The 19691-nt window shown below is 45.8% G+C and overlaps 3 non-coding genes across 3 annotated transcripts; all 3 read left to right on the top strand.

The window, feature by feature from the left end:
• Nucleotides 1-12603: 12603 nt before the first annotated feature.
• trnar-ucu (transfer RNA arginine (anticodon UCU)) lies at nt 12604-12694 on the top strand. Its single transcript is given in 2 exon segments — nt 12604-12640; nt 12659-12694. It is a non-coding gene; the product is annotated as a tRNA-Arg (tRNA).
• A 3969-nt stretch (nt 12695-16663) lies between these two features.
• Nucleotides 16664-16745, top strand: trnas-cga (transfer RNA serine (anticodon CGA)). Its single transcript has one exon. It is a non-coding gene; the product is annotated as a tRNA-Ser (tRNA).
• Nucleotides 16746-18632: 1887 nt separating this feature from the next.
• On the top strand, nt 18633-18714 carry trnas-gcu (transfer RNA serine (anticodon GCU)). The gene has a single exon. It is a non-coding gene; the product is annotated as a tRNA-Ser (tRNA).
• Nucleotides 18715-19691: the final 977 nt, after the last annotated feature.

The raw sequence follows: 19691 nt of genomic DNA, 5'->3' as shown, positions 1-19691 counted from the left end.
ATCGAAGGTGCTGCGTTCAGGTCACAGTCTCCTCTCGAGGCATGCGTTCAAATTCCAGTCCTCACCTTGATGAAGGGAGGCAGTGGCGTCATGGGCTAGTGATCCAGAGACTCTGGGTAATGCTTGAGGGACCTGAGTTCAAAACCCAGCAGGGCAGATTGTGAAATTTGCATTCAATATGAATGTGCAATCAACAATCTAATTGTTGCTTGTCATAAAACCCTATTTGTCCTTCAGGGAAGGAAATCTGCTGCAGGAGTGTGCTTGAATTATCAAGTCTAGAAGTAACAAAAATATGGATGAGGGTTTCAGGTACGGGTGAGCTGAGATATTACAAACAATGTGTGATGTTACACAGCTGGAAATAGGTGATCTTGGTGAAGGAACAGATATGTGCTCAGAATCTCATTTCCGAGTCTAATGAGGTGCCAAGATTATGAGGGTTTGTTTCAACGTCGGACAGTGATCAGTGGGGGAGATGGGGTCAGTGATTGGGAACGGAATTTGGGGTGAGAACATTGGTTTTCCAAATATTTAATTGGGGGAATTCTCTGCTTAGGCAGTACTAGAGGTCGGAGAAGGAGTCTAATAATTTAAAAACAGGGGATTGGTTGTGAGAGCTAATGGTGGGGTAGAGCTGGGTGTTATCAGCATACTTGTGAAAACTAACACTGTGCTTTCAGATAATGCCACTGAGGGATCAGGTGTAGATGAAAAATTGGAGGGAGCCAAGGATAGATCCTTGGGCGATTTGGGTGGGAACAAAACAGGAGTGGGAAGAGAAATCATTGCAGGTGATATTCTACATATGAAGGAAAAGATCGGAACGGGGTAAATGCAGTCTTACCCAGCTAAACTATCCCTCCTTATCCTTCTCAGCCTGTCCACACCTTTGACATGGTTGACTGCACTATCCTGCTCCAATACCTTCCCACTGTCAGGTCAGTGTGCACAGCAGATGAAGATGGTAATGTACCTGACATCCTGGGAAAACTAATGATAAATGAAGGGCTGGGCCTCAGTGAACGAGTGTAGAGAAAGCTGGAGTTCTGAATCATCTTCATTTCGAGCGGCAGCTCCTCCATCTCAATGTGTATCATCAGATCAGGCCATTCTGCTCAGTCTGTAAGAGAGAGAGGCTATAATTAAAACCAAACAATGAGGGAGATCCACTCAGAGTAAGCAAACCCCACCCCCAAAGCAGAGCACAGGAAGATCCCAGTATCTAACCGTGGCCTCTGCAAAGTGAGCTGCTTTAACCCAGTGTGGCACTGAGCCCCACACACAGAGCACAGGAAGATTCCAGTTTATGTACTGATTGGTCTGACTCCAGGGGCGTTTGTAACACCGGCATTGCTGAGACTGGGGAACTGCAGCGTGACATGTTTACACAGGAAGCTGCCATTGGAAACCCTGAGCTGCGATTTATAGAATCCAACAGCGCAGAAGGAGGCCATTCGGCCCATCGAGTCTGTACCAACCACAATCCCACCAAGTCCTATCTCCATAACCTCATGCATTTATCCGAGCTGGTCCCCCTGACACTAAAGGGCAATTTAGCATGGCCAATCCACCAAACCCGCACATCTTTGGACTTTGGGAGGAAACCGGAGCACCCGGAGGAAACCCACTGGGAGACGTGCAAACTCCACACAGACAGGGATCCAAGCCGTAATCGAACTCGGGTCCCTGGCGCTGTGAGGATATTGGGTTCATGTCACACTATTTGTAACCCCCACAGTTGCCTAGACCTGCAGAGTTTCACTGGCTGTCTTGTCTGGAGACAATACACATCTTTTTAGCCTGTCTTGATGCTCTCTCCACTCACATTGTTTTGTTTCTTAAAGACTTGATTAGTTGTAAGTATTCGCATTCCAACCATTATTCATGTAAATTGAGTTTGTGTCTTTATATGCTCTGTTTGTGAACAGAATTCCCACTCACCTGAAGAAGGGGCTTAGAGCTCCGAAAGCTTGTGTGGCTTTTGCTACCAAATAAACCTGTTGGACTTTAACCTGGTGTTGTTAAACTTCTTGCTGTGAGGCAGCAGTGCGAACCACGGTGCCGCCCCATTTACAGCCGGGCAGGACGGGATTCCCGCTGCCGAAACCCTCCCGCCATCCCGAGCCCCGCCGCGGGCTCAGGATCCGGGCCCGGGGACTGAAGCCACTGGTGGGACATTTGCTGCCGCTCCGCGCGGTGTCTGATGGGCCTGTGACCGGCAGCTGGGAAAACCAATCGGAAATTGACGCATCGCGGTTCTCCAATGGACGCTCTGCGACCACTGAGTGACAGCTATTTTATCCAATCGGTGAGCTCCATCCGGCTGAACTGTGAGACCACTGAAAATGACGCTCAATTCTAACCAATCGCAGACCGCGCTGATGGTAACACACGCCCTCAATGTGATTGACATCTTCTTTAGCCAATCGTAACCCACTGCCCAATCGGAATGCGCCGCTCCTGCGCGACTCGCGGTAGCGTCACTCCCAGCCCAGCGTCATTGCGTCATTCAATTCGATCCAGAGCTGAAACCAATGAGAAATCAAAGAGCTGGAGGCGGAAAGAATCCTTAAAGTGGAACCTCACGGAAAATTATAGTTGTATAATTATAATTCGTTGACAGCAGTTAAAGCGGCCGAAGGACTGCGGAAAGTCAGAGGGTGCAAACTGTGAGACCCACGGGAGAGGAAGGAGGAAATAAATGAAGGAAACAGGCGACAAAAATGAACGAGAGGAAAGCAAGCTCGAAGCAGGGGCATTGAGAGAGGGAATTCCAGAGCTGAAACCCAGAGAGCTGAAATTACGATCATCAGTGGTGGAATGAACCAAATCAGGGATGCTCACGAGGGCAGAATCAGAGGAGCTCAGATATCTCAGATGATTGGAATGCTGGACGTGATGAAAGGGAGGAAGAGTTGAGGACAAGGAGGGTTTTGGAAACACGGATAAGAATGTTAAAATTGAGACATTGCTTAACCACGAGTCAGTGTTTGTCACTGAGCACAGGGTTGATGCATTAACAGTATTTGGACTAAAATTCTGATTTAATGATGAGAAATCAATCAGCAGCTTTCTGGACACAGCAGCACAATAAATCGGATCAGAAGTGGACTACATGGCCCCTCAAGCCTGCTGCTCCATTCAATAGGATCATGTTTTAGATTCCCAAACCACAGAATCGTTACAATGCAGTAGCAGTCCATTTGGCCCATCAAGTCTACACCGCGTTATTGAAATTGCACGCTATCTAATCCCACTCTCCCGCCTCATAGCCCCAGAGACCCGGGCTTGGTCCTGACCTTTGCTGACTGTGCAGAGTTTGCACATCTTCCCCCGTGGGTTTCCTCTGGGTGTTCTGGTTTACTCCCATGGTTCAAAGATGTGCAGGTTAGGTGGATTGGCCATGTTAAATGTTCCTTTATTTTCCTAAGATGTGTACATTAGGCACTGAATCGTTGCAATTTTGACACTGATTTTGAAAATTTTCCCCTGGTTCTTGATAAACTCTTGACTGGAACAGGAAAACATCTATCATTGAATCCCTACATTGCAAAAGGTGGTCATTCGGCCCATTGAGGCTCCACTGATTCGCTGACCTATCCACGCAACCTCACATATTTACCCCGTTAATCCTCCTAATCTCAACATACTGGGAGACATAAGGGCAAATCTAGCATGGTAAATCCACTTACCCTATCAATGGAGTGTGGGGGAAATCAGAGCACCCGGACGAAAGCCACATGGACACAGAGAAAATGTGGAAAATACATACAGCCACCCAAAGCCTGAATTGAACCCGCGTCCCTGTCATTCTGCAGCAGCAGTGCGAAAGCAACACTTCTTTCTCTTCCATAAGACCATAAGACGTAGGAGCAGAATTAGGCCACTCAGCCCATCGAGTCTGCTCCGCCATTTTACTCATTCCCATTCTCCTGTCTTTTCCCCGTAACCCCTGATCGCCTCATTAATCAAGAATCTATCTATATCTGTCTTAGAAACACTCAATGACCTGGCTTCCACAGCCTTTTGCGGCAAGGATTTCCACAGATTCGCCAATCTCTGGCTGAAGAAATTCCTCCTCATCTCTGTTTTAAAGGATCGTCCCTTTAGTCTGAGACTGTGCCCTTTGGTTCTAGTTTTTCCTAGAAGTGAAAACATCCTCTCTGTGTCCACTCGATCCAGGCCTCGCCATATCCGATAAGTTTCAATAAGATCCCCACTCGTCCTTGTAAACTCCAACGAGTACAGATCCAGAGTCCTCAAACATTCTTCATACAACAAGCTCCTCATTCCAGGGATCATTCTTGTGAACTTCCTCTGGACCTTTTCCAAGGCCAGCACATCCTTCCTTAGGTATGGGGCCCAAACTGCTCACATTACTCCAAACGGGGTCTGACCAGAGCCTTTCCCAGTCTCAGAAGTGCATCCATGGCCTTGAATTCCAGCCCTCTCAACATTGCATTTCCCTTCCGAACTGCCGACTGAGCCTGCACGTTTACCTGAAGAGAATCTTGAACAAGGACTCCCAAGTCCCTTTGTGCTTCTGAGTTCCTAAGCATTTCACAATTTAAAAAATAATCTGTGCCTCCATTCCTCCTTCAAAAGTGCATAACCTCACTTTTCCACATTGTACTCCATCTGCCACTTCTCTGCCCTCTCTCCCAGCCTATCCAAGTCCTTCTGCAGCACACCTGCTTCCTCAATGCTACCTGTCCCTCGACAGGTCCTCTCAGACTTCTTTCCCTGAGGAAAAATATCCAACTTCTCAAATCGATCTTCATAGCTACAAATCTTTATCAATAGAATCATTCGTGTGGATATCCTTTGCACTCTCCCCATTGCCTTCACAACCTTCTTCAAGTGTGGTGCCCAGAATTGGACGCAGTGCTCCAGGTGAGGCCTATCTAGTGTATTTAAAAGCTCAACATGATCTTCTTACTCATGTATTCAATCCTCCAATAAAACGTAGGATGCCATTTTCTTTATTACCTGCTCTCTCAGCATGCTCAACCACCTTCAATTACTTTTGTACTGAGAAACCGAGATCCCTTTTTTCCTGCATTTCCTTAAGAGTTTCTCTCTTTATTTCTCCACACTCTCAAAATGAATCAACTCACACTTCTCAGCATTGAACTTCAACTAGTTCGGTGATTGACCCGCACAGGTGCCCGACTGTGGCAATTCGGAGAATTTCACAGTTAATTCATTGCAGTGTTAATGTAAGACTTACTTGTGATTAATAAACTTTACTTTAACTTTACTTTCCTTTACTTTTACTTTATCTGCCACTCGTCTGCCCAGAGGACAGCAATGGAAGCGTTCACTCAGCATCTACACATTGTTCTGAGCTCTCGGGTCTCTCGCCTAATTCACTCGGCCTCTCAACATAGAACAACCTCCTCATTCCGGGGGGCAATCTAGTGAACCTTATCTGTACCGTCTCCAATGCAAGCTTATCTTTTCTCAAATGTGGATACCATAGCTGTACACAACATTGCAGATGTGGTCTCCATAAAATCCTGTACAATTGTACCAAGTCTTCATCTACTCCAATCCACTTGCAATAAAAACAAACATGCCATTTGTAATTGCTTTAATGAATAACCTGGATTGTGCTCCGAATTCTCTGCAACATTTTAAATCCGTCACATTTCAACGTCTCTTCAGCTCTGAAGAAGAATCATACAGACTCGAAGCATTTACTCTGTTTCTCTCTCCATAGATGCTGCCAGATCTGCTAATTTTTCTAGCATTTTCTGTTGTTATTTCAAATTTCGTCTCTCTGCCATCCTCACCTTTTAGACATATATTTGTTTTTTTTAACTTTCCCGTCAGACTTCGGCCACCAACTCTCCTGTCATTTAAACATTGCTGCACTTCTCCTTGTTTAGAAACGACAAGAGAACAGCTCACACTCGATTCAGTGATGAGTGATGAATGCGAAATTATGTGAGGAGTTGTGACAGAAAATGAACATCTCCGCCTTTTCCCTGCAACCCTGCACATTCTTCCTTTTCAGATAACAGTCTAATTAATTTAGAACGTTTCAATTGAATCTATATCCACCACACTCTCCAGCAATGCATTCAACACTTTACACAATCACTGTGTGAAAAATGTTTTCCTCGCGTTCCTATTCCTTCCTTTGCTAATGATGCTAAATCTGTTCTCTCTCATTCGTCATCATTCCTGAGTGGGAACAGTTTGTCCCTATCCACTCTGTCCAGATGCCTCATAACATTTAATGCCTGTAAGTGGAACCCCTGATGGGATGGTAAGATTTTTAAACCAGTCGACATTAAGGTTTTGATAAAACTAGCAGCATTCAGTTAAGTGACTTCTAATTGCGTTTATGAGCTAACAAGAAACAATATGAGATGCAGTAATTGATTCAAACGAGTAATTATGATTGTAAAACACATGTGCTGATATTTTGAATGGATTATTATTAACTTTAAAGAAGTTACCAGTTGGCAGTAAACCAATACAAATGAGACTTTGTCAAAGGGTCATCTGGACTTGAATCATCAACTCATTTTACTCCTTTCAGATGCTGCCAGACCGGCAGAGATTTTCCAGCATTTTCTCTTTTGGTTTCAGATGATCGCATCAGTAGCAATTTGCTTTTATTTTAGAGTTGCACTGTTGCACCTCATTTAGAGTTGTAGGACTGAGAAACCTCACTCATGAAATGGATTAGATACTTTGGAACTATTTTCCTTTTACTTTTCATTGTCTCTCTATAATCTTCCTACCAGAATGAATAAGTTCACAATTCTCATCTTTCAATTTCATCTGCAACTTATCCACTCATTCCGTCAACTTGCCTATGTCCTTTTTGAAGTTTCACACTATCCCCCTCACAGTTCACAATGCTACCAACTTTAACATTATCCCAAAATTCTGAAATTGTGTCCTGTGCACCATTCCGTCTGTCACTCATAGATCCTGGTGATGTTCACGGTATCTACACCTTTTGTGCATACCAAACTGGTTTGAGGCTTAAAACAGAAAAGAGGAGCCAATGCAGATACCTGCCTGCATATTCGACGCAAATGTTGCAAAATTGCAGTCAAGTGGTTCTGTTATTATTGTTAAGAGGAAGTAGCAGAGAATGTTTTCGATCCATCGACCTCTGAGCTATGGGTCCAGCATGCTTCAGCTGCGCCACTCTGCTACGGCAAGCCCAGCTTCGCCTACCCCCTCCCGCCTCCACCCCTCCTCCCCCACCGCCTCCACCCCCTCTCCCTCTTCTCTCCTCCCCTTCCCGCATCTCCCCCCTTCCCCCGTCCCCCCTTACCCCGGCCCCCCTCCCTACTGCCCTCTCCCTCTCTCCCCTCTCCCCCTCCCCTCTCTTCCCCTCCGCCCCTCTCCCCCCTACACCCTCGTCCCCTCCGCCCTCCTCCCCCTCTCCTCCCGTCCCTCTCCGCCCTCACCCCTTCCCCTCCCCCTCCAGCCTCCCCCTCCCCTCCCCGCTCCCCGCTCCCCCCTCCCCGCTCCCCCTCCCCGCTCCCCGCTCCCCCTCCCGGTCCCCCTCCCCCTCCCCGCTCCCACTCCCCCCATCCCCCTCCCCCCTCCCCCTCCCCCCTCCCCCTCCCCTTCCCCCTCCCCTACCCCTTCCCGTTCCCCCTCCCCCTTCCCCAACCTCCCCTCCCCCATCCCCCTCCCCATCCCCCGTCCCCCATGCCCCGTCCCCCATCCCCCATCCCCCTCCCCCTCGCCTAACCCTCCGCCTCCCCCTCCCCTCCCCCTCCTCTCACCCTCCCCCCTCCTCCCTCCCCCCTCTACCCCTCCCCCCCACCCCCGCTGTTCAAAGATGTTCACTGTTGTTGTGCAAAGTGTTTCACTGTTTTTCCTGCTGTGCTCTATGATATAGAGGTTTACAACATGGAAACAGCCCCATCGGCCCAACCTGTCCATGCCGCCCAGTTTTTTTTACCACCGAGCTATTCCCAATCGCCCGTGTTTGCCCCATACCCTCCAGACCCATCTTACCCATGTAACTGTCTCAATTGTTGTTGAGAGATGATTTCTGCTGTTGTGTAAGATGCTCCGCTGTTGTGTTTCCGGCTGTGTAAATGTTTTTTTTTCTCTGTTCTGTTTATATGGCCCCTGCTCTGCAAATGTGTTCTACGTTGTGTGAGAAGATTCTCCAGGAAGATGTTTCTGTCAGTAAATTGTTGCAAGTTTTGTTAAGATGTTCCCCGTTCATATGCTTTCTTGCATATAAAATTGATTCACTGCAGATCGAGGTTTTTTGGGGGAAAGAGAAGCCGATGTAAATACTTGTCTGCAGACTCCATCGAAAAGTCACAAGTCGTTTCATTATCAGTGATAATAGGAATAGCAGAGGATGGTTGTGATCCACCGACTGCTGGGTTGTGGATCCAGCACGCTTCCGCTGCGACACTCTGCCATGGTAAAAGTCAGCTGTGCTGTCTATCAATGTCGTCAGGCAGATTTTCGCCGTTGTATCATTTAATATTCGTTCCAGTGTCAGGAGGTTCAGCCACTGCATCACACCGAGAATAAAACAGAGAAAAACACACAATCGCAGGAAGAGAGATTGTCTGAACACGTAACGACAGACAAAGGTGCTGAAAAACCGGCAAAACACGGAATTGGAAAATCAATCACTATTTTAAAAGGAATTTTCTGTTGCAAATACATGTTTGTAAATATAATTCCTGCTGTGCAACTGTGCTCTCTGTTGTTGAGAGGTGTTTTCTGCTGTTGTGTAAAATGCTTCCCTCATGCTGAAAGTATCTTTTCGGCTGTATAAATATGGTCCATCTTGTGTAATTTTTAAAAATGTTCTGTTAATATATGCCCTGCTCTGTAACCGTGTTCCCTGTTGTGTCAAAATGTTCACCGTGAAGATGTTTTCTGTTCGGCAGAAAGATGATTAACTGGTCTCATGATGTTCCATATTCGGTTAAAATGTTGCACGTTGTGTTAAGATGTTCTCTATTCTTGTATAAAACTCTGGTTAAACTGCAACTGGATAACGATCGCTCAATTTCGACTGCATTTTACCCTCTGTTCGTGAATGTGATTGGGGGATTCATATTGTGTCCAACACAGGCACGTGAGTGAGATTTGTTCAGTATTCGTCCGTCTCTGGTTGTAGTTGTGAGTTTGTGTTTGTTTTATTCATTTCGAGAGGTGGGCATCACTGACGAGGCCAGCATTCGTTGCCAATCTCTAACTGACCTTAAGAAGGTGGTAGTTTGCTGCTTTATTGAACTGCTGCAGTCCCTGAGGTGTCGGTACAGCCACAGTGCTGTTAGCCAAACAGTCTTTCGGGATTTTGCCACTGCGACAGTGAAGGAGCCGCGATGTATTTCCAAGTTAGGATGGTGAGTGGCTTGAGGGGGAGCTTGCAGTGCAGGTGTTCCCATGTATCTACTGCCACTGTCCTTCGAGATGGTAGAGGTGGTGGGTTTGTGGGTGTAGTCGAAGAAGAGTAGATGAAGAAACATTGATCCCATTGCCAGAGGAGAGAAGGTTGGTTTCTAATGTGCTGAGTGTTGAGGAAATGGGATGCACTGCCTGGGAGGGCGGCAGAGGCAGCATCAAATCAGAGCTGTCAAGGGGGAATGGGATCAGCACCTGAAGTGAAAGGATATCCAGGTTTATGAGACAAGGACTTGGAAAGGGATGAGATGAGATGCTCTTTTACAGACCAGCATACAGACAAAGGGCCGAATGGTCTCCCTCGCTTTGTTGTATCCATTCTAAGATTCTAGATATATGAGTGTTGGACTCATTCTGTATCTTTCTGTCTCCAATGCGACATATGTCTGTGATATTAATTTCTAAATCAATCTGAGAGACTTTGCAAATCTGTACACATTCTACCTGGAAGATACCTAATTGAAACTGGGCCTTTTGCCCTAATTAGTGCATGATTCCACACGATCCTCTACTCAAAGTCTTCAACGTAACATCATCTGCTTATCTCTGAAATTCATTCTCCATCGTCTCATTACCGAGATTTTGTTTTAGTACGTCTGTGCTCGTCGACTCAAATGCTCCAGGTAATAGCAAATTCGAAGTTATAGAACAAAGAACAAAGAAAATTACACCACAGGAATAGGCCCTTCAGTCCTCCAAGCCTGAACCGACCATGCTGCCCGACTGAACGAAAACCCCCACCCTTCCGCGGAGCATATCCCTCTATTTCCATCCTATTCATGTATTTGTCAAGACGCCCCTTGAAAGTCACTACCATATCCGATTCCACTACCTCTCTCGGCAAAGAGCTCCAGGCACCCACTACTCTCTGTGCAAAAAATCTGCCTCGTGCATCTCCTTTAAACCTTGCCCCTCGCATCTTAAACCTGTGCCCCATAGTAATTGACTGTTCCAAACTCGGAAAAAGCTTCCATCCATGCCTCTCGTAATCTTGTAGACTTCTATCAGGTCGCCCCTCAACCTCCGTCATTCCAGTGAGAACAAACAAAGTTTCTCCAACCTCTCCTCATAGCTAATGCCCTCCATACAAGGCAACATCCTGGAAAATATTTTCTGTACCCTCTCCAAAGCCTCCACATCCTTCTGGTGGTATGGCGACCAGAATTGAACACTATATTCCATGTGCGGCCTAACTAAGGTTCCATAAAGCTGCAAAATGACTTGCCAATTTTTAAACTCATTGCCCTGGCCGATGAAGGTAAGCATGCCGTATGCCTTCTTGACTACCTTCTCCACCTGCATTGCCACTTTCAGTGACCTGTGTACCTGTACACCCAGATCCCTTTGTCTATCAACACTTGTAAGGGTTCTGCCATTTACTGTATATTTCCTATCTGTATTAGACCTTCCAAAATGCATGACCTCAGATTTGTCCGGATTAAACTCCATCTGCCGTCTCTCCTACCAAATCTCCAACTGACATATATATCCTGCTGTATCCTCTGATTGTCCTCATTGCTATCTGCAAATCCACCAATCTTTGTGTCGTCCGCAAACTTACTAATCAAACCAGTTACATTTTCCTCCAAATCGTTTATATATATTACAAACAACAGAGATCCCAACACTGATCCCTGAGGAACGCCACTTGTCACAGCTCTCCATTCAGAAACGCACCCTTCCACTGCTACCCTCTGTGTTCTTTGACCAACAACATGTCGGTCTGCAGCGATAGTTGATGTGCATTTTTTCCACGCTACTGCAGTTCTGTATTGCGGCCAGTGGATGTCAGCACACTCTGGTCGACTGAAGTTTAGGCATTCGAGAGGGACACAACAGACAAGGATCGTTCACATTATATTGAACCTGGGACGGAGAACTTCGAAATACTAATTCTGTTGGCCATATCATTTTGAAATCTACCAGTACGCTGCTTTCCTCTGTAATTAAATTAAATCACTTAAATTATGATAAATCAGCAAGGCGATGCTTTTTAAGTGAATGTATTAGTGCCGGTTGGCATTTTATTTTCAACCAAGTGGCATTTTGAATCACTGCTGTTTCGGATAGTAAGAATTGAATATCCAACCCGCAGTCTGCATTGCACCTTTTGCTTGTACAGTGATCATTAAACGTTTAGCACTCCCACTTTCTTATGTACCTTCACCCTACAACGTCTCCCTGCCCCGTCTCACAAGGCAGTCAACGTCGCACCTTTACTTTGTCTTTTACCCATGGGAGGCTTATCGTGACCAGTCCCCATGTGTTTCACTTTGCTCAGTTATATTGCCCAGATTGCATACAGTTCCAACTTTTCTATTCTCCATTAATAATAAATGAATGAAGAGAACCATCCCTTGATTAAACACTGTCAGCCTTTAGCGGGTGATTTTCATGACGTGATGTGTGTGATTCCCGCTTTTATGCTTCTGTACAAATTCAGTCATAGGAAAATTATCCAAATATATCTTCAATTCTCCTTCTCACTCACAAAGAACTGAATGGGTTATAGATACAGTTTCAATAGTAGCTTTAAAAGATAGAGAATGGATTTACAAATTTAAAATCCAAGGGCGACATCAATGCCGGGAGTGGTTTTCAGGCTGTGGCGACCAGAATAACAATGCACATCCTCAAATTTGGATTATTCAAAATCATGGAATGGATCATCCATTGTGGATGGAAGGTAACTTTAAACTGTGCAGATGTGCTGTGCTTCAGGAGCTTGTTTTCCAAAAATCTCCATTAATCAAAAATGTTGCCTCATCCGCTGAGCAGTTCCAGCATTTTCTGTTTTTGTTTCAGATTTCCAGCTTCCAGCTTTGCGTTGTGTTCTGTGCAGATGTTTTAGTGGAACAGGGAACCGGTTCTGATTAGCCCAGTGACAGATAGAGTGGAATGTGTCTCCTGGCTATCAAGCCTGCGAGATTTGCCTCCAAGCTGTACAGGAGAATGAGGAAGAGAGAGAGGGAGGATCATTCTGTGATAGACACATTTCCTGTATAAAGGTGTGAATTTCCACAGCTGTTTCAAAAGACATAAGGTGTTCCAACACGAGTTGCAATCAACGAAGTTCCTCTTAACAGTTCTTGACGTTTTAACTATGAGATTGTTGAACTGATGAATAGTTTCTACATTGTCAAAAATCCATAGATGGACAAGTAAAGTAAACTTCCAGTGCGCGGCTCTGTGGCGCAATGGATAGCGCATTGGACTTCTAAGTAAAGGCAAGTTAGCCATTCAAAGGTTGTGGGTTCGAGTCCCATCAGAGTCGCATTTTTGATCAGATTCGTGGCCACCAGTTTGCTGCTTCACTGATGTGATTCAACTTCGGCACCGACAATTCCTGCTCTGCCATCTCTCCATGCTATTTCTGTTGACTCGGCTCCCAGGGAAACCACTGACTCGAGAATAAATCGCAAACCCCGGGGGCTTTCTTAAAGTTTGACACGACGTTCGCTGGTTGGGTTAGAAATAGTAACATATTTTTCAATTAGATATTTCACTTCTTCTGGGAGATAAAAAAGATTAAAGAACACACACACGCAACAACAGCAATTGACAAATAGCGACAATCAATAAATCAATATCAGTGCCCTGCAACCTGGTGGTGTTATTCTGGTGTGTCTGCTGCGCTTGTCCTTCCAGGCTGTCGTAGTCGTGGATTTGGAAGCGGCTGGCAAAGGAGCCTTGCTGAGTTGCTGCAGTGCATCGTGTAGATGGTGCGCACTGCTGTAGTGGAGGGAGTGAATTTTTAATGCTTGGGAAGCGAATGAAGTGGGATGCTTGGTCCTGGATGATGCGAAACTTCTGTAGTGCTGTTCAAGCTGCATTCACCCAGGCACGTTATCTCAGGAAACCAAGTGCTCCTGTTTACTCCCACAGTCCAATGTTGGGCAAGTTGGGTGGATTGGCCATGCTCGATTGCCCCTTGGTCCCGAAGGTGTTTGTATAGGTAGATTAGCGGGGTGGATGCGTGGCGCCGCGGGGATAGGTCCTGTGTGCTCTCTGTTGGAGAGTCGGTACAGACTCAATGGACAGAATGGTCTCCTTCAGCACTGTTTGGATTGTATGATTGTAAGGCCATTCGACTGTGTTAGAAATTCCCTGAGAAAAAAAATGGAAAGCTGTATTTGCGGAATTTACAGCATTGGCTTTATTGCAGATTATTTTTTTTCTGCAAGATGAAGAAAATACCTGAACGAGTAAATAAATAGGAGACATATTTGTGGGGAGTCTCGAAACATGTTTTTGTTTCGTCTTTGTAGATCATCCACTGTAAAGGTAAAGACAATATCGACTAGCAAGGATAGGACATTGCGACTTGCACACTTGCACTGATCACTTGTAAGGACTCAAGGTTCACGCTGGGATTTGAAACCGGGATCTCCTGTTTACTCGGCTTGTGCAATGTCCTGTTTGCTCAAGTCAACAAAGACCCAAATCTCACCCTACGTGTTCCTTGCACGAAGGTACTAAGATTGACAGGTCTGAGCAACGGGAACTCTGCAATTGGAAGGTTTCATCCTGGCGACAGGAATATCTCCCCACAGCTGCTTTCGGAGCTGCTGCATATTTCCAGCATTTCCTGTTTCTGATTTTGTGCCTTCATTATAGGAGTTCATTACTGACAACCCAAAAGTTGTCTCTTGGACGCAGCACCAGATAGAGCTTTTCTGTGATCTTCACACAGACAAGTTCACTATTCACTTTCCTACACAAGTGCTTTAAAATCGGCTGTTTTCACACTGAGCACCCTGCGGCATTGCCTTCAAACCTCACCCCACCCTCCACCCGCACATCAGATTCTCAGTGGTACAAGTGTATCTGAGGAATTCACAAAGATAAGAGATCACGGTGTTTATGAGGGAATATAAAGGATTAATCCATACTCACAAACAGATTGATTATGTAAGAATCTCTCTCTCTCTCTCTCTCTCTCTCACACACACACACACGGCAGATGGTGAAATTTGACATCAGGAAAAACATCTGGGTTTAAAAGTCCAATGACCACGAATCGATTGTCATAAAATAACACAGCTGGTTCACTAATGTCCTTTAAGGAATGATTTTTTACCTGGTCTGGACCTACATGTGGCCCCCGACCCGCAGCAATGTGGTTGACTCTAAGCTGCTCTCTGAGGTCACCTATCAAGCTGCTCAGTTCAAGGACAATTTAGGATGGACAATAATTGCGGGCCCAGCCAGCGACACCCACATCCCAGGAATCAATAAAGAAAATTAATCAGTGATTCAAAATGAGGGGATACAGAAAGTCAGTTGCAGTACCAAAAATTGACAGATAAAGAATTAATTTATAAACTATTTTACAGTTCCGGAAGCCGACAGTCAGAACAAGTCACTTCTCCACGCACAGTTCAGCTGATAGAATCAGAAAGATCCCAATCCTCATTGAGCAGCAGATAATGCAAAGCACAGTCTGAATACAGACAGGCGCACCAGAGAAAGCATTCCTTCTGGTTGCATCACAGCTTGCTGTGGCTCCTGCTCTGTCCAAGACCGCAAAAAAACTACAAAGTGTCGTGAAATCACGCAAACCAGCCTCCCATCTATTGACACTTCCCGCTGTCTTGGAAAAGCAGCCAGTTTAATCATGGAGGGACGCACCCTGTTCATGCTCTCTTCCACCGGCTTCCGTCGAGAACAAGAGACAAAATTCTGAGGACTGCCACTAACTAACTGAAGAACGAACAGGACTGAACAAGGAATATTCCACAAACTCCACAAACAGGCAGTCTTGCGTGGCCGTAGCCTAACGGGTAAAGCGATTAATTTCGCTACTGTCCATGCTGCGATCCAACCATGGCAGGTTCCAGCCCAGTCTCTTTATACAGAAATCTGGTGGAAATTCCTGAAAACCGAGCTTTCGCCCATTAACTGAAATCCACCGTTAGTTCCAAACAGCTCTCTCAGAATTACTTTCCTTGTAACTTTGTTCATTTAATTCTCACTTATCTTAGTATTTTTAGATCGGAACTATTCCACGATGTATGTTTGATCTGGATGAATTGTCAATGTTCCAAACTGGAACAAAATGCTTTGTATCTATTGGCTGATTGAAATTCTGTGACAGGAATACTAATCTCCTCAAGAAGAGGTTTAATGCTGAGCTGAATGAACTGTTTTTGTTTGCAGGGATGAAAGGTGATGTCACTGGCCTGGCAATCCAGAGGCCAGGATTAATCTTTGGGGACACGGAGTAAATCCCACCATGGCAGCTGGTGAAATTCACTGATTTAGCACATCGGCACATGGATAGAAAACAGAAACAGGAGTAGGCCATTCGGCCCAAACAAACCTGGAATTGAAAGCAAGCCTCAGAAATGGCCGCTTTGAAATTTCCGTCGATTGTTTTCCCACAGAAAACATCTTCACAGAACAGCAGAGAACATTTCACACAAAGGGAAAACTTCTGCTCAAGACGGATCATATTTGCAAACCGGGAACACATTTACAGAACAGGGAAGAATTTGTCAGAACCACAGTGAAGATCTGTCAACGACAGAGTCACAGTTCCAAACAGAGAGATCAGTTACACAGTAGAAAGCACAGTTACAGAGCAGATAGCACAGTTACACAACAGGACATACATTTCAAAACAGGGCCTATATTTGTGCAACAGAAAATCCTTTTTCATACATAATCAGTTTTTCCATCTCAGTATCTTGGTCGAATATTTTCTGTCTCTCATTGTGTGTGTGTCCGAATAGTTTTTTACTGCTTTTCTATGTGTCTTTCTCTGTCTGTTACATTCGGGATGATGTTATGTGTTATTATTCAACCAGGGTGAGCTTCCCAACACGTAGGCCTTGTTTGAAATAAAAGAACAGTGAATAGTTTCCTGGCTCGCGGGCCGCAGTAACAAGCAGGGAGGTATCAGCTTCCGCAGCAGAGTGGCGCAGCGGAAGCGTGCTGGGCCCATAACCCAGAGGTCGCTGAATCAAAACCATCCTCTGCTATCACATACTCACTCCATGAAGTAGGACTGTTCTGTTGCTGCCCAAATGCAAATCCGGGTTTTCTCTGTCGTTCATTTGCTTCACCTTCTTGATTTTCATTAACGAGTAGCACAGCGTATTTGTCTCAGTTGTCTGGACAGTTTATTCAGCCAGCAGCGTGGGAATTGTCCCGTATTGGTTGAGATTGTTCATGAAGGCCCCGCCTTCTCAGCCTTGCTCCTCGCCTGAGGTGTGAATCCTCTGGTTAAATCACCAAAGTCGCTGCGATGGCCGAGTGGTTAAGGCGTTGGATTCGAATTCCAATTGCGTTTCCCTGCGCAGGTTCGAACTCTACTCGCAGTGATTATCGTTGGAAATGTTTGCTTCAGGCAGGTACAAAGTCGCCAACTTTTTCTATTAAGTATGTGGATCTCCATCATGCTTTCAGCTGCATGGCTCTGGGCCGGGTGTCGGAAGCTGAGCTTGGAAAGGACACCTGGGTGTCCTCGGGCTGACATGGACGTGATAGGCTGAATGGGTTCCTTCTCACCCGGTGCGGAAAGGGGAGTGTCGGGATGGCGACCTCCTCGTGAACCTGCTCCTGGGCCTGGCGAAGCGCGCCATTTACCGGTCCAGGCAGCGAGCGATCGAGGGGGCCGTCCACCCTGACTGTCTGCCCCTCTACCGCGGCTACGTTCACGGCCGGGTGTCCCTAGAGAGGGAGCATGCGGTGTCCAAGGGCGTGGTTGACGCCTTCCGCGCCCGTTGGGCACCGCAGGGGTTGGGGTGCGTTATTGACCCTGACAATCACATTTTAATTTGATGTTTTTAAGTTTCCTTTGTACTTTGATTTCTGTTCGGGTTGTTCCCCCTCCTTGTGGGGAGCTGCCCCTTTTTACTTTGTCCTGACTTAATCTGAGTTTGTTTATTTGGTTTGACCTAAAAAGAGGGCAAACCGGGCACACATTTACACAACAGGGAAGAATTTGTCAGAACCACAGTGAAGATCTGTCAACGACAGAGTCATAGTTCCAAACAGAGAGAACAGTTACACAGCAGATAGCACAGTTACACAACAGGACATACATTTCAAAACAGGGCCTATCTTTGTGCAACAGAAAATCCCTTTTGATACATAATCAGTTTTTCCATCTCAGTATCTTGGTCGAATATTTTCTGTCTCTCATTGTGTGTGTGTCCTAATAGTTTTTTTACTGCTTTTCTATGTGTCTTTCTCTGTCTGTTACATTCGGAATGATGTTATGTGTTATTATTCAGCCAGGGTGAGCTTCCCAACACGTCGGCCTTGTTTGAAATAAAAAGAGACAGTGAATAGTTTCCTGGCTCGCGGGCAGCAGTAACAAGCAGGGAGGTATCAGCTTTCCGAGCAGAGTGGCGCAGCGGAAGCGTGCTGGGCCCATATTCCAGAGGTCGATGGATCAAAACCATCCTCTGCTATCGCATACTCACTCCATCAAGTAGGAATGTTCTGCTGCTGCCCAAAGGCAAATCCGGGTTTTCTTTGCAGTTCATTTGCTTCACCTTCTTGATTTTCATCAACGAGTAGCACAGCGTATTTGTCTCAGTTGCCTGGTCAGTTTATTCAGCCAGCAGCGCGGGATCAATTCCCGTATTGGTTGAGATTGTTCATGAAGGCCCCGCCTTCTCAGCCTTGCTTATCGCCTGAGGTGTGAATCCTCTGGTGAAATCACCAAAGGTCAGCTCTCCCCATTGATGCCTCCCAGAAACAACTGGGACTGTGGACCTTGCTTTAATTTTACCAACAATGGACGAATCATTTCTCTAACACATTGTTCAAATATAAAAGTGTGCAAAAAGTAAACTGAGCATGCGAACCGGAAGCATCCCTAAAATTTCATTTCTATCACAGTTGTATCATTTCAGGAACAATTGGAAACAACCAAAATCCAAAGACCTACGCAGAACAGCTCCGCGATTCGGACAGGCAGCCCTCTATTCTGAAGTCAGGCGCTCTACCGTTGCGCCACAAACTCACAGCGCTTACGACTTTTTGCATCAGAGTCATGTTCGGTGAATTCAAAACCAGACAGGGACAAGAGAGGTGAACTGCCTCTCTCTTTACTTTCTCTGGATTTACATCAAATGGAAAAGTAACAGCGAATCAAGATTAACGAGAAGGCAGAAAGGCAACATTTTCCTGTGGGAGAAATGTGTTCTTTGTTACGGATGTTAAAACACAAGAGGTGGTTTGGAGAGCCACCATTGCATGACGAGGTGGCCGAGTGGTTAAGGCGATGGACTGCTAATCCATTGTGCTCTGCACGCGTGGGTTCGAATCCCATCCTCGTCGGCGGTGCATTTGTTCTGTCTCCTTATTGGCGGTAAACTGATGATTCGTTCAGTATTTTGAGGTTCACGGAACCAAGATGAAGTTTGGGGACGGGTGAATCGTCCAGAAAAATTCCACATTCCCATTTTTCTAATCCGATGAGAAACTCGATTCAAATCAGGGCACCAGTTTTGGGCAGGAGCTTGCCACCAGATTAAAATGTGCTTTCAGAAGCTCCAAAGCAGACGCCAGCTTCATTTGCGGCTCGAATGGCAGATTGTGTCTTTCCAGAATAGGCAGCTCAGCCATGAAAATTAGCGCCGTCTTCGCGGGACTGGACATGCTAAATAGTCCCTCAGTGTCAGGGGGATTAGCACGGTAAATATGTGGGTTTACGAAGTTACAGGCTGGCTGGGATTGTTGTCGGTGCAGGCCCGAGGGACCAAATGTTTTCCTTCTGCGCTGCAGACATTCTCATGAAGTTCCAGGCGGCAGTTTCACTTCTCTGAGAGCACTGATACACCAGTTCCTGATTTCTTCAAACTTTACCTAAAAAGCCGACTTCGATGAGATTCTGACCCACAACTTTGAATGTCTCACCAGACAACATTCTCTCTTCCACATTCTTCCATCGGGAGAAAGATACATCAGTCTGGGATCACCTACCAATCGACTCAAGAACAGCTTCTGCCCTGCTGCCATCAGACCTCTGAATGGACCTCCCTTGCATTACGTTGATCTTTCTCGACACCTTCGCTATGATTGCAACACTACATTCTGCAGTGTCTTCTTTCCTTCTCTATGAACGGTATGCTTTGTCTCTATAGTGCACAAGAAAAAATACTTTTTCACTGTATACTAATACATGTGACAATAACAAATCAAATCAAATTAAATAAAACAATGACGAGAAGTCCTACATGCCATTCTTTATGCCACAGATCCGCAGCTGCAGCGCTCATACTGCAACAAAGAGTGTTCAGAGTAGAAAGTGCATC

Source organism: Mustelus asterias, unplaced genomic scaffold (assembly GCF_964213995.1).
Source record: "Mustelus asterias unplaced genomic scaffold, sMusAst1.hap1.1 HAP1_SCAFFOLD_76, whole genome shotgun sequence".
In the NCBI taxonomy this organism is placed as follows: Eukaryota; Metazoa; Chordata; class Chondrichthyes; order Carcharhiniformes; family Triakidae; genus Mustelus; species Mustelus asterias.
This window is presented reverse-complemented; position numbering and strand designations above follow the sequence as displayed.